At 49.6% G+C, this 15,022-nt stretch overlaps 1 protein-coding gene across 4 annotated transcripts in view; it reads right to left on the bottom strand.

Moving 5' to 3' along the window:
- Positions 1-15,022, bottom strand: part of ECE1 (endothelin converting enzyme 1) — a 73,228-nt gene that overhangs the window by 42,967 nt on the left and 15,239 nt on the right. The window contains exon 1 of one of the 4 annotated variants that reach the window (XM_083750189.1): positions 6,787-7,090. The exons of the other annotated variants lie outside the window; for them this stretch is intronic. The gene's annotated coding sequence lies outside the window, so the exon portion shown is untranslated. Of the gene's footprint in view, positions 1-6,786; positions 7,091-15,022 lie in introns of those variants that run through there. 4 annotated transcript variants of the gene reach the window in all.

A 15,022-nucleotide genomic window follows, 5' to 3' on the forward strand; every position in this document is an offset into this window, starting at 1 on the left:
GGGGGAGGGAGAGAAAATGTGTTTGAAATGTATGAAGCACAGAGGCATCCTTCCAACCTGGTATCCTTCACTTGCTTTCTGCAAAGCCTTTCCCCTTCTTAAAGTCCAGGTAGGGGGAGCTTTTCTATCTCACAATGCCTAACCAGATGCCCTGGATGGGGGAAGCCCAAACAAGCAGCAGTCTCCCATCCTACCCAGAGAGCTTAAAAAAAGATGCTACATGCTTCTCCATGGGGTGAATCCCACAGAGACTCCAGTTTGCTATTCGATCCTTCCTGCGGAGGAAATGCTTTGCTCCAGATTGCAGCACGGTTTTTATTTTATTTTATTTGAAGGAGGAAATCACCGCTCCCTGTCTCAAATTATTTCCCCCTTTCCTACTTCTCTGCCACTCCCAGAGCAATCGAAAACATCTTCCTTGCGTGTGCGCGCGCACACACACACACACAGCATGACAATAAGGTAAAGGTAAAGGTACCCCTGCCCGTACGGGCCAGTCTTGACAGACTCTGGGGTTGTGCACCCATCTCACTCAAGAGGCCAGGGGCCAGCGCTGTCCGGAGACACTTCCGGGTCACGTGGCCAGCGTGACAAAGCTGCATCTGGCGAGCCAGAGCTGCACACGGAAACGCCGTTTACCTTCCCGCTGGTAAGCGGTCCCTATTTATCTACTTGCACCCGGAGGTGCTTTCGAACTGCTAGGTTGGCAGGCGCTGGGACGGAGCAGCGGGAGCGCACCCCGCCGCAGGGATTCGAACCGCCGACCTTTCGATCGGCAAGTCCTAGGCGCTGAGGCTTTAACCCACAGCGCCACCTGCGTCCCATGACAATAAGACGAGCACATTTCGGATATTGGACCTGAAAATGCCAATTACAGAACGCGGTCAACACAGCCTCCCATCCAGGGAATCTGACAGTGTCACGCGGAAGAATAGGCCTAAGTGGAAGCAGATGTCAAGCTTCTAAACCTCAACTCAAGCCAGAAGCACACACATTCTCCAGCATCTGGACCTGGAAACACTGTGGTGTTGTTTTTTGCAAAATAAAAAATAGTAGGTGCCAGTAGCAACATCTGAGGATTCTGGGACTCCACCACAACTGGTTAGAGTGTGGAACTGATAATGCCAAGGTGGCAGGTTCGATCTCCATATGGGGCAGCTGCATACAGTGGTACCTCAGGTTAAGTACTTAATTCGTTCCGGAGGTCCATTCTTAACCTGAAACTGTTCTTAACCTGAAGCACCACTTTAGCTAATGCGGCCTCTCACTGCCACCGCACGATTTCTGCTCTCATCCTGAAGCAAAGTTCTTAACCCGAGGTACTATTTCTGGGTTAGCAAAGTCTGTAACCTGAAGTGTCTGTAACCTGAAGCATCTGTAACCCGAGGTACCACTGTATTCTTACAATGCAAGGGACTGGATGATCTTCAGGGGTCCATCCAACTCTACAACCTACAATCTTGGCTTTGCTCTCAGCTGGGTAGCCACAATTTCCTTCTTGGCCCAAAGGAGGGATAAAGGGGCTTGCAAATGGACGCCCAGAAGAACAGAAGACGAGCCCTGAAGGTGGATCAGGCCTGGCATCCCGTCCAGGGATTTGGAGGGCATTTACTGCCTCCCAACGGTGAGAGGAAGGAGAAGGTAGAGAGAGAAACTGAAGAACAAACATCAGGAAGAATGTTTGAGGGTAAGAGCTATTTGGCAGTGGATGGAAGGTGGTGGCATTTCCTTTGTTGAATGTCCATATCTCTTGGACTAAATGACCCTTGGCGTCCCAACTCTACATCTCTTATAGGGACGCGGGTGGCGCTGTGGTCTAAACCACTGAGCCTCTTGGGCTTCCCAATTGGAAGGTCAGCGGTCTGAATCCACACAACAGGGTGAGCACCTGTTGCTCTGTCCCAGCTTCTGCCAACCTAGCAGTTTGAAAGCACACAAGTGCAAGTAGATAAATAGGTAGAGGGAAGGTAAACAGCGTTTCTGTGCACTCTGGTTTCTGTCAGTGTTCAGTTGCACCACAAGTGGTTTAGTCATGCTGGCCACATGACCCAGAAAGCTGCCTGTAGACAAACACCAGCTCCCATGGCCTGAAAGCAAAACGAGCCCATAGTCGCCTTTGACTGGTCTTAACTGTCCAGGTTCCTTAAATCTTTTTCTTACCTTACGGCTCTTATTCTCTCTCTCTCTCTCTCTCTCTCTCTCTCTCTCTCTCTCTCACACACACACACACACACACACACAGGATAAGGCCAGGGTGGCCCCACATGCAGCATCAGCCCCTTGCAGTTATACTGCTCCTGAACAATGAGGTTCTATTTAATGCATGTGGTGGCCTTAAAAAACTAAGTGTTGCAAGTCAGCTAAGTTGTATTCGGAGCAGGCGCACTAAAATTAGTGGGCCTGACCGAGTTAGTTGTGGCCATTCATTTCAACAGGTCTACCCATAAAGAAGGCTAATCGCCGAAGAATTGATGCTTTTGAATTATGGTGCTGGAGGAAATTCTTGAGAGTCCCATGGACTGTAAGAAGATCAAACCTATTCATTCTGAAGGAAATCAGCCCTGAGGATGGAAAGATGGAGAGCACAAGGAGAAGGGGACAACAGAGGACGAAATCGGCTGTGGAGCCCAACAGCACAACCCCCACAAAACACACAGAGAGGGTACAGTACTCCAAACATGGCCTACACCAGGGGTAGGCAACCTAAGGCCCATGGACCACAAGCGGCCCACAGGGGTTGTTTAACCAGCCCACGAGCCGCCACTGAACCGAGCCACCTGCTCTGTGAGTCCCCGCGCTAAAGTGGCGCAGTACGGTGCAGGGACTCGCTTCCGCGGCGCCGGAAATTGTGCCTGCACAGACGAAGATGCTGGAAATCACATGCGTGCACAATGCGGCCCATGGAGGGATCTCCGCTGGCGTGAACCAGCCCAGGCGAGGTAAACCTTGCCGACCCCTGGCCTATACCATAGATCTGTGTAATGGCATTATAATACTGGCACTTTTATTTTCAATTTGTTTCCTAATGGCCCCTAGCAGGTAATTTGTTTCTTCACGGCTGCCGCACACCCCATGAGCTTATACAGGAAACCAGCGGCTTTTTGCGCCGCATCAAGGGACAAATGTCTTTCACATCAAGTTCTTTCCCTGCGGCCTCGGGTCAGGCAGAAAGGGAGAGTTATTTTGCACGGCAGTGGAACAAATGCGGTCACATGCGTGGAAGCTGGCGGAGGAGAGAAACCAGCCCCAGATGTCTGAAACCGTGCAGTTGACACAGTTGACAAGAGGAACCTCCACTTTCCCAGAAAAGGTGAAGTAGAAGAATCTGCGTTGCATCTTCAGAAAGGAGGGTTTCACAGAGGGAACTGGCACTTGGGATTTTCTCCACAAAGTCCCCAGAATTAGGGGAAGCCTTTTCACACCTAACCGGGGATCCCCCTGGCCCTGCAAATCCACCACTCAAGGAACAAACATCAGAAAGAACTTCTGGAAGGTGGTAAGCTCTCATCTGTTGCAAGTTTCCAAACAGAGGCTGGATGGCTGTCTGTCATGAATTCTTCAGCTGAGATTCCTGCACTGCGGGGGGTGGATCAGATGAGCCTCAGGGGTCCCTTCCAATTCCAGGATCCAAAGGATAAACCCAGCTTTGTTTCCTGCGTGCCAGCAGCCAAATGCATACAGCAGGCCGTGCCCTTTCAACGTTTTCTGTTTTGTTTTGAGCCAGTTCCAGTATAGTGGTAACCTCGGATTAAGTACTTAATTCATTCTGGAGGTCTGTTCTTAACCTGAAACTGTTCTTAACCTGAAGCACCACTTTAACTAATGGGACCTCCTGCTGCCGCTGCACCGCCGGAGCCCGATTTCTGTTCTTATCCCGAAGCGAAGTTCTTAACCTGAAGCACTATTTCTGGGTTAGCCGAGTGTGTAACCTGAAGCGTATGTAACCAGAAGTGTCTGTAACCCGAGGCACCACTGTATCTCCAAAAGACCCCTGGAGACTAGTACAGTGGTGCCCCACAAGACGAACGCCTCGCAAGACGGAAAACCCGCTAGACGAAAGGGTTTTCCGTTTTGGAGGCGCTTCGCAAAGCGAATTTCCCTATGGGCTTGCTTCGCAAGACGAAAATGTCTTGCGAGTTCCTGCGGGGTTTTTTTCCTCCCCCCCCCCTTTCCTAAGCCCTAAGCCGCTTATCAGCTGATCCGCTGATAAGCCGCTTATCAGCTGATCCGCTAAAAGCCGCTAAACCGCTAATAGCGCTAATCCGCTAAGCTGTCAATGGGCTTGCTTTGCAAGACGAAAAAACCGCTATATGAAGAGCCTCACGGAACGGATTAATTTCGTCTTGCGAGGCACCACTGTACAGTAGTACTCTTTGTTTTTTCCAAAGCCCCTGTTTTGGTGAAGGTGCAAAGTTCTGTGTGCAATTCAAACAATTTTTGGCGACACAGTCCTGACAATGGAAAGCGAAGGCAAGCTCAGTCTTGCTGCATTCCATCCTTCCCAAACTGCAACTTCCATCAGCCCCAGGCAGCACAACAGGAGCAGCTACAGCCCCAAACATTGGTAGGGCATCAGACTGCAGGAGGCTCTATCGTATTCAAACAGCTTCCCTGTGGCTTTTGCCGATTTCTCCTACCCCCCCCCCCATTTAGCACAAGAGTCAGCATGCTTAGCATGTTGGACTAGGACCTGGGGGGGGGGGCAAGGGTTCAAATCCCCACTTGGTCACATGACCTGGGGGGCTAGTCGGTGCCTCTCAGCCTAACCTACCTCCCAAGGTTGTTGTGAGGATTAAACGAGTGGGGAGAACTGTGTTTTGTTGAAATCTCCTTTCTGGTCATTTGAATCCAATGTCCTCTGCAGCCCTCATGGAGAAGCCTTGAGGATTCCCCAAATCTAGTTCCAAAGTATTGCTGGGGAAGGGTAAAGTCTGGTGTATGTGTGTGAGGGGGGGCACAGTGCAAATGTGTTTGGATCAAGGAGAGAGAAGGGGGTCACCAGCGTTAGAAATTAGCTAGGCGCCAGGCGCATTTTGCAACTAGCGCAGGTCCAATTGCGAACAGGTGGAGATTTCTGGCTGCCTATTTCTGACTGACATCTCCATCTGGCTGATCCCTCCAGCTTTCCTAAGCAGGTAAGAGCTTATTCACTGCGTTTATATCCCACCTTTTTCTCCAGTGAGTACATAGTTCTCCCCCCACCTCCTCAGTTAAACCCTACAACGACCCTGTGAAGTAGGTTAAGAGGCTGTGACTAGCCTGAGGTCACCCAGTGATCTTCATGACTGAGTGGGGATTTGAACCCTGATCTCCCAGGTCCAAGTCCATCACTCTAACCACTGCACCACACAAGCTTCCTAGAGTAATTCTGCTATGGGACAGGTAGGTAAATAAATACAGTGGTACCTCAGGTTAAGTACTTAATTCGTTCTGGAGGTCTGTTCTTAACCTGAAACTGTTCTTAACCTGAAGCACCACTTTAGCTAATGGGGCCTCCTGCTGCTGCTGCGCCACCGGAGCATGATTTCTGTTCTCATCCTGAAGCAAAGTTCTTAACCCAAGGTACTATTTCTGGGTTAGCGGAGTCTGTAACCTGAAGCGCCTGTAACCCGAGGTACCACTGTACAAGGAAAGCAAAATGTCCACTTAAGAGTAGGACCTGAAATATTTTCCTTGAATCTTTAATTTGTTTTATTCTGGATTGTTTGATTTGATATTTTCAAGTGCTTTGAAGGTTGCTTTTTTAATATAAAGCAGTATAGAAATAAAATGAAGTGAATAACCATAAATGTCACTGCAGAAGGAAAAATGACGTCCAGACATTCTGTTGTGGTGACCTTAACCAAGGTTTAAGGTGCCATTTGGTGATTAGCTTATATATCTGAGTTTCTAACACTGAACATCCATTGACATTTCCCCATCACTTGTTCCCGTCTTATATTTGGAGGTCTCCAAGGTGTTTCTACAAGCCCCCCCCCCCCCCACAGCGCACTGTGTTAAGAGCACAAACACAGTGAGTTCAGCTTTGCCTCCCCTGGCTGGCAGAAGCTCTCCAGGGTTCCCACCGGGGAGCGAACCTGTAATTTTATCCATGCAAGAGCACCTGAGCTCCAGGTCAACTCCCAAACAGAAGAGCCTCAAGATGCAAAAACACCGCAGTTGCAATGCATGGGTGACAACTATCAAGAGGGTGGCACCAAGGTGACAAAGTCCACCTTGCTTGTTTCGGGAACAAAGAAGAAATAAAAAACGACCGTTTCTGAGACGCAAGCCAACCAACAGGAAGCAACAGACCGGCTATTAATATACAGGTTGTAGATAGGAAAAGTGAGGTGGAGGCTGCCTGCACAGGAGTTAAGTAGGCGTTAAAATGTTCTTTTATCCAGAAGCGATTAACAGGCAGGCTGGGCCTGGTTATGCTCACTCGAGGGCTCAGCCGCTCAACCTGGGAGGAGGTTGCCACAGGCAGGGCCAAGCCCCAGAGTCTCTGGGGCTGCCCTCCAGCTACAAATAAGCCCCAATACAAACATGATGGCACAATCCAAGGGGCATTGGGGGTGGGGGGTGGGCACCCCGCCTTTTTAGAAATCTGGCATAAGGAGAACAAGTTTGTACAAGCGTATCTGTCTCTAACAACTTCCTTTGCACAGGGGAGGGGGGAAAAAACAGTTCTAAACACACTTTCTCCTTTTATTATTATTTTTTTTAAAAAAAACACACAAATGCATTCCAAGTCTTTTCTCTGCCGCCTCGGAAAAAAAAGGAAAATGGGGAAACCCTGCTCACCTCGTTCGTTAGCCCGGCCCAGCAGATCTGGGGGGATTTGTGGGACCCTCTCTCTCCTTCTCGCACCCCAAAATCACAGACGTCAAGAGAGCCTAGGATAGTTTAGAGTCCCCGGCAGCGACTGCAGGGCTGCCTCTTCCTTGTCCGGAGCTCACAGCCAGAGGGAAACTGGTGCGAAAGGGAGATAAAGGCAGCCTTTGCCATTCCCAGGCCAGTGAATCACTTCCCCTTGCCGGGATTTCGCAGTCTTTGCTGGAACCGGAGACACTGCCCACCCACAGCACTACCCTTATTAATCTCTTCCTCTCTGAGCTGGCTGGCTCCACACTTGTGGCTCTGGTGAAGGGGGCGGGGGAGAAAGCACCCTTTGCAACCTGCGGGAAAGAGGGAAATTGGCTAATGGCATTCCCACTCTCAGGCTCCGTCCCACAGAAGGCAGGGGTTGCGAGGGCAGATGGGGCTGCCTGCTTGGGGAAGCGCTGTAAGCTGAACAGCTGCTTGGCGTGCAGAAGGCCCCTGCTTCAATCCCCAAGGGCTGCATCTCCAGGCAGGGCCGGGAAAAGATTCCCTGCCTGAAATCCTGGAGAGTCTTCACTGCCGGTTAAGCGTAGGTGTTGAACCGACTCTGTGCAAGGAAGCTTCCAGGAACAGAAATGGAAACTTGTACAGGACAGGAGCTGGCAGTGCAGGAGACTAGGAAAGCTGCCAGCCAGCCTCTAGGCCTCGCCTACCTTGCAGGGTTGCTGGAAAGACGTTAGACAGTGGTATCTTGGGATAATAATAATAATAATAATAATAATAATAATAATAATAATAATAATTTATTATTTGTACCCCGCCCATCTGGTTGGATTTCCCCAGCCACTCTGGGCGGCTTCCATAGAAACCAAAAATACACTAAAAATATCACAGATTAAAAACTTCCCTGAACAGGGCTGCCTTAAGATGTCTTCTGAATGTCAGGTAGTTATTTATCGCTTTGACATCTGATGGGAGGGTGTTCCACAGGGCGGACGCCACTACCAAGAAGGCCCTCTGCCTGGTTCCTTGTAGCTTTGCTTCTCGCAATGAGGGAACCGCCAGAAGGCCCTTGGCGCTGGACCTCAGTGTCCGGGCAGAATGATGGGGGTGGAGACGCTCCTTCAGGTATACTGGGCTGAGGCCGTTTAGGGCTTTAAAGGTCAGCACCAACACTTTGAATTGTGCTCGGAAACGTACTGGGAGCCAATGTAGGTCTATCAGGACCGGTGTTATGTGGTCTCGGCGGCCGCCCCCAGTCACCAGTCTAGTTGCCGCATTCTGGATTAGTTGTAGTTTCCGAGTCACCTTCAAAGGTAGCCCCACATAGAGCGCATTGCAGTAGTCCAAGCGGGAGATAACTAAAGCATGCCCCACTCTGGCGAGACAGTCCGCGGGCAGTTAGGGTCTCAGCCTGCGTATCAGGTGGAGTTGGTAAACAGCTGCCCTGGACACAGAATTGACCTGCGCCTCCATGGATAGCTGTGAGTCCAAAATGACTCCCAGGCTGCGCACCTGGTCCTTCAGAGGCACAGTTACCCTATTCAGGACCAGGGAGTCCTCCACACCAGCCCGCCCCCTGTCCCCCCAAAACAGTACTTCTTTCTTGTCAGGATTCAACTTCAACTTCAACTCCATTCCGGAGCCCTGTTCGCATCCTGAATAGAACGTTAAGACGCGTCTGCGCGTGTCGCCGCTTCTGCGCATGCGTGTGATGTCATTTTGACCGTCTGCGCATGCACGAGTGGTGAAACCCAGAAGTAACGTGCTCCGTTACTTCTGGGTCGCTGCGGAGTGCAACCCGAAAATAATTATCTTGAAGCATATTTATCCCGAGGTATGACTGTATATGGTTGTAGCTTTATTTGTGTGGCACCTGATACTCCAAAATCTGAAACTGACTTAGACAGTAATTTTTTAATTTTTTAAAATAAAACAAACCTAGGAGGGATCACATGCTTTGACTCCCGCCCCTCCCCACATCAAGCAGTGTATAATTTTTCATGAAATAAATAATTGGAATTATAAAGCAGCAAGGGTGTAAAAACCATACACTGCCATTGAGCGAGCGGGAGACAGATATAGCCAATTTTAAAATGCTTGGTTGTTTTAGCCTGGCACTTAAAAGACGTGATGCTGGGGGAAGAAGGAGGGGTGGGGGAAGTCACAGACATTGGAGAAAAGGTGGAATATAAATGTAGGAATAATTCTTAAAAATAAACCAAAAAAGCTGTCCCACTGGTCTTTCTAGCCACTGGCGCTCTCTCAAAATATTAGAATTTACAAAGTGGTATAATGGGAACCTGGTGGAATGGAGAGAACTGGTGGGAGGTGGTTCTCTCTGGATACAGGGATAGGGAAGGATGTAGATCAGGCCAGTGGATCAAACCAGTGGCCCATTTGATCCAGAATCCTGCTCTCACAGTGGCCAACCAGACACCTGCGGGAAACCTGCAATTGGAACACAACAGACCCCTCCCCTCCTGCGGCTTCCAGCAGCTGGGCTTCAGAATCACCACACAAGCTAGACCCCAAATTGCTCCATAATCCTAGATTGCAGGCGCCAAAATGGGATGTCTAGTTGCCATTTTGGGACAAGATGGCTGTAAAAGCCTTATTTTTCAAGCGATGAACTGGCTGTGATGGATTCCCAGTTTAAACAACTTGCTAAATCAGACAGCAATCTTGAGCTAGGTTAAAAGCTTTCAGAACTGAAAGAAGAAAAAATCACTCGATCCAAGGGCAGTCCCACATATATACTGTCCTATTCTGACCTCTTTTTCTTAATGGTGACACGGACCATTCAAAACGTAAGAATATTATTCACAATAGGAGGGCAGTCGGGTGGGTTAGGGGAAGTGAAGACATGCTACAACCTGAGCTCCCCCCCCCCCCGAAGGGGTACTCAAATGTACGCAGCACTGGAACCTAATTTTCTAGGGGAGGGGGAGTGCTGGCTGCAACAATTAACTATAACGTTGTTCACTGCTCCTGCTCAGGCTGCACAGAAAAGGCATTTTGGTTCCTGAAATTCATTCTGACAGATTTCTACAGGATGTGGTGTTAAGTGTGTGAAGGAAGTCCAGATCCAAGGATCCATAGGCATGCACTTCCAAATGGAGATGTCAGGCACCATCCTGGCACCAAGGTATCTTCACTTGGCGGCAAGTGGTCGATAGGTGAAGGTAAAGGGACCCCTAACCATTAGGTCCAGTCGTGGACGACTCTGGGGTTGCGGCGCTCATCTCGCTTTACTGGCCGAGGGAGCCGGCGTACAGCTTCCGGGTCATGACTAAGCTGCTTCTTGCAAACCAGAGCAGCGCATGGAAACACCGTTTACCTTCCTGCCAGAGCGGTACCTATTTATCTACTTGCACTTTCGACGTGCTTTCGAACTGCTAGGTTGGCAGGAGCAGGGACTGAGCAAGGGGAGCTCACCGCTGACCTTCTGATCAGCAAGCCCTAGGCCTCTGTGGTTTAACCTACAGCACCACCTGCAGCCAGGTGCAAAATGCGCCTGGCAAATTTCAAACACGGGACTGGAGGCAGAGCATAGCCACTGTGGCTACTAGGCCTCAATTGTCCTCTCTTCAATGAATGCCCTTGTCCTCCATGATGTAACAGCCAATGGCCCATCTAGTCCAGACTCCTGTTCTCTTAGTGGCCAACCAAATGCCCATCGTGGGAAACCTGCAATTGGATTCAGAAGGATGACTGCCTCCATCCATCTGCTGTTTCTAGGAGTTTCATCTTCTATGCATCCTCTTGGCTTGGAGAGGGAGAGGAGGTGCATAGTGCCATTTGCAACGAAGCAACAACTTTGCTGCAGAAAAGCTTCACCAAAACGTTCCCCTAAGCACACCCAACAAGGCTCCAGCTCAGTGGTGCCCTGTGTGCAGAAGGTTGCAGCTTCAATCCCCCAGCAGCATCTCGAGGTAAAGCTGAGAAAGGCCCTCCCACAATCTGAAACTCCGGAGAGCTGCTGCCAGTCAGTGTAGACCACACTGAGCTAGAGGGACCCAGGATCTGGTGGCAGCTGAGAAGGGAGCTTTCTGTGTCCCACCACAACTTGTCTCTTTGTTGTTGTTCCCATGAAAACAACTGAAAAATAGCCTGCCTGAGGGGTTTGGTATCTAAAGCAGCTTCCTCGCTGCCTGGAGCAAAACTTCCGCCTCTCCTGAGCCTTACCTGATGGACCAAGGGAAAAAGAGAGCGCGCATGCAAGGCGTCCTCCCTCCTCTCGGATCGGTGCCCCAGAAGCTTGGCTCTGAGCGCCAGCCGCCTTGGCTCAGGCAAAGAGCTTTTGCCACCTGCCAGGCTCATTACACAGACTTACGGACTTACGGCTGTGCGTGGAGATGCCCAGCCAAAACATTCCCCCCCCCCCCCGCCGCCCTTGCTGCCAAACACACACACACACTTAATCAGGTCGCAGCCAGCCAGAAGGAAGTCAGCCTCTGGAACAGCCAAAGCAAGCCAGGGCTGGTTGGGTAGTGAGGAGCGACTCCGGGGAATGGAACAAAGAGATCCTGGCGATCCCCAGATTCCTAGAAGATAAAGTGTCCTCTCTGAGCTTTGGCATGGGGAAGAGGAGCCTAAGGAGGTTTACGCAGCAGTTCCTCCACTGGCAACCTGCAAAGCCACATTGGGGGCTCCACTGACCCACACTGAAAACACTGAAAACACATTCTTCTAAAGGGAAAATGGGATGTAAGCAAGCAGAAATTTCCATCCTGTTCTGTGCTCATTCCAACCCACAGCGTCTCCCTTCTGCTACGGTTCGGCAAAACCTACACTGCTGTTCGCAACGAATGTGATGAACTATTTAGCCAAATTCAGCGCATCTCAACGGAAAGGGAAAAATGACACAGAAAAGTTTACGTAAAGTTCGTGGGCTAGGAAACAACAACAGCAAATTTTGCTCCAGAACTTCCAGCGAAAATGCCAATCACAGCAATCTCCACTCCTGTTTCCGTTCCTGGCAGAATTCTCCAACATGGCTAGAAGCCAGGCGTGGGACATTGTCGGGAGGGCAAGCCTAGATCAGAAGGAAGAGGAAATAGTCCTCCCCCAAGGCACTGAACAGGGCTTGTGGATTTCGTAAGGAACCTCAAAACCCTCAGACATGGGAAAAGCCAATGTCAGACAAAAGGGCAATGTCATTCCTGTGCAAACCCTAAAGCTGTGCACTTTTGCAACACAAACTTCTTTCCCCACCTCCCGTCCTGCCCGTGTAAACTTAGACCCAAACAATTCAAGAGATCCCATCTCAGCTCATTCTTGCCATTTTCTATTCAACTAATGTTTGTTTATTCTCCTTTTCTGCACGCTTCTCTGGGTACCTATTGTTGAAGAGCAGGATATAAACACTGGGGGGGAAAACACAACACTTTCCCAAGCGCCACCTAACGTTTGTTCAGCATCTGCAAGGAGCTCCTCTTTCAGGACGGCAAGCTTTGGAACTCCCTGCCTCTTGACATCAAGTAATACTCATTTAAAGTGCCTGCTTTAAAACTCTGGGCTGTATCAATTACCGTATTTTTTGCTCTATAAGACTCATTTTTTTCCTCCTAAAAAGTAAGGGGAAATGTGTGTGAGTCTTATGGAGCGAATGCAGGCTGTGCAGCTATCCTGGAAGCCAGAACAGCAAGAGAGATCGCTGCTTTTGCTGCACAGCGATCCCTCTTGCTGTTCTGGCTTCTGAGATTCAGAATATTTTTTTTCTTGTTTTCCTCCTCAAAAAACTAGGTGCGTCTTATGGTCTGGTGCGTCTTATAGAGCGAAAAATACGGTGATTTCAACGAGTCTACTCCAAGTAGGACTGATTCTGGGTACAAGGCTTCAGGGCGTATTCAATGCTAGTCCTAACGAGAGCAGGCCTTTGTTGGATTCAGCCCTTTGCTTCAGCAAGCCAACCCAAGCAAATCAACTCTTACTGATATTATCTGTATTTTTGATAAACACTTTACCCTGATTCATGCAAAGTGCTTACTTATTGTTATTACTGTGCAGTCTACAAATTTTGTTAAACAATTGATTCCAGGGAAACTCAGAAGCTTCCAGTTCTAAGCTTGACCTGCTAGATGGCCGGGTGAAAGCCAGCAAGTCCGAGTCCTGCTGGTTTTTTAACAAAGTTTGGGAGGCCACCTGTCATGTGATCATTTCAGCTGTGATTCTTGCATTGTAGGGAGTTGGATTAGATGATCCTTGGGGTGGGGGTGTCCCTTCCAACTCTACAATTCAGAGTCTATGATTCTTGGAAACTCATTCCCAATACCCTGTTTCCTGGGGAAAGGCACTCCCTCCTGCTGAAAAATTCTGGACAGGAAGGAGGGGTTTTTTTGGGGGGGGGGAGAGGCAGGGACTGAGGAGAGAGGGAAGCAGCATGCACACTATGGCACATATAAAACTCCTTTCTCCTCCTCCCTCTTCCAGAATCCTGGGAACTGTAGCATACCCCCTCATGGAGCTAAAATTCCCAGCACCCTCAAACTACAGTTCCCAGTATTCCTTAGGGGGAAATAACGTGCCGAGTCCCTTCTGACTGCTCCCATAGCTGCAACAGTGGGGAGGCTGCCATCCCCAGCTTACAGAGCATGTTTTAAGCTTGCCCTGAAGAGAGGGTGGTGTTACACACCCAGAGTGCACCGAAGGATTTCCCTAAGCTGGCAAAGAGATGCGGCTTGGCTCCAGGGCTTTTGTTTTTGGATCCCTGAATCCTTACCGCACCTTCTGCTTTTGCCAAACATGAAAGAGTTGGGTGGGGAAGGAAATGCCTAAGCATTGCCTCTCTCTCCTCCCCCCCCCTCCCAACAAGGCTTTGGAGATGGTTCTTTATCCCGGTTTTGCAAATTGTTTTTGAACTGCTTGTCCCAAATTATAGAAGGAGGCAGGGGTGAGTGGAAACCCACAACTTGACCAATGAGCAGGGAAGGATTTCAGAGTACTTTCTCAAGGGCCTGTTAGGGCTGCTTCCCCCCCCCCCACCCCAATTTGGAAGACGCTAACCACCCACTCCCTAAAGCCAGCTGGACTCAGCTCATGTTTGCCCTAATCAGCTTAGGGCAGCCTTCAAAAAGTGCAGGGCTACCAGAGGCCCCCAAATTGCCTTTCTCCGCGGAACGTCCCCCGCCAAAATCCATGGCTCTCTTAAAAGCAACTCGTGTTCCTCACCCTCCCCAAAGGAACGATCCAACTGACTGCAAGAAAGAGGAATGCATCAAAAGTAAGGCTTCATGAGAGCTTTTGCATGTGTTATTTTTGCTAGCAGTCGCTTGCATTTTGGGGGAAAAACCCCACATGAAATGCAGGGCTAGAGTATCCAAGGAGACCCTCTTTCTCCAGGAAAGGATTCCCCACCCCAATAAAGAACAGCCAGGCTTGCCCTTCCAGGTTCCTGCTCATCCTTCTTTCAAGGAGCCTCTGCCTTAAGGCTCTTTTAAGCTTGGCTGAAGTCCAAGAGGCTGGAGGGCTGCCCTGCTCAGTTCCTCTACGCCTGAAAAGGTGTTTGAAGCATCACAGGTAGGAAGGGCACCACACCGCCTCTCTCGCCCCCTCCTGCCCCTGACACCCCACAAAGCAAGGGGACAGAGAGAGACAGTGTGGTGCAGTGGTTAAAGCACTGGACTAAGACCTGGGAGAGACCAGGGTTCAAGCACTCCGCTCAGCTGGGTGCGATATTGGACCAGTCACTGCCTCCCAGCCCAACCTACCTCACAGGGTTGTTGTGGGTCTTGAATGAGGACGGGGGAAACCATGTATGTCACCAGGAGTGCCTTGTGGGTAGAGTGGGGAAAATAGTGTTAGAGACTCAGATAAATAATCTAATAGCCAAATGGCACCTTAAACCTGGGCTGCAGTTGCCACAATGGAGTGTCTAGGAGCCGCCCCCACCCCCCGTTGATTGTTGTTGTTGTTAACATTTCTATACCACTTTATATTTTTGAGATCAAATCTCAAAGCCGTTTACAAAACACTAAAACATCAAATAAAACAATCCAGCATCAAACTAATTCAAGCGTCAATGGAAATATTTCAGATCCACCTCTTAAGCGACATTTTGCTTTCCATTTAATTTCTGACTAATTTCGAACACTGGGAAAAATGTGGGGGCATATGTAATAAAATAAAAATGAATGGGCACAGCTAAGTTAGGGCTACTGATTTAGATGGGACCGCTTGATTTATTGCATTGGCACCCCAGGTTTCTCCTCCAGGG

This window comes from Podarcis gaigeae (assembly GCF_964106915.1).
Source record: "Podarcis gaigeae genome assembly, chromosome: 8".
Classification (NCBI taxonomy): domain Eukaryota; kingdom Metazoa; phylum Chordata; class Lepidosauria; order Squamata; family Lacertidae; genus Podarcis; species Podarcis gaigeae.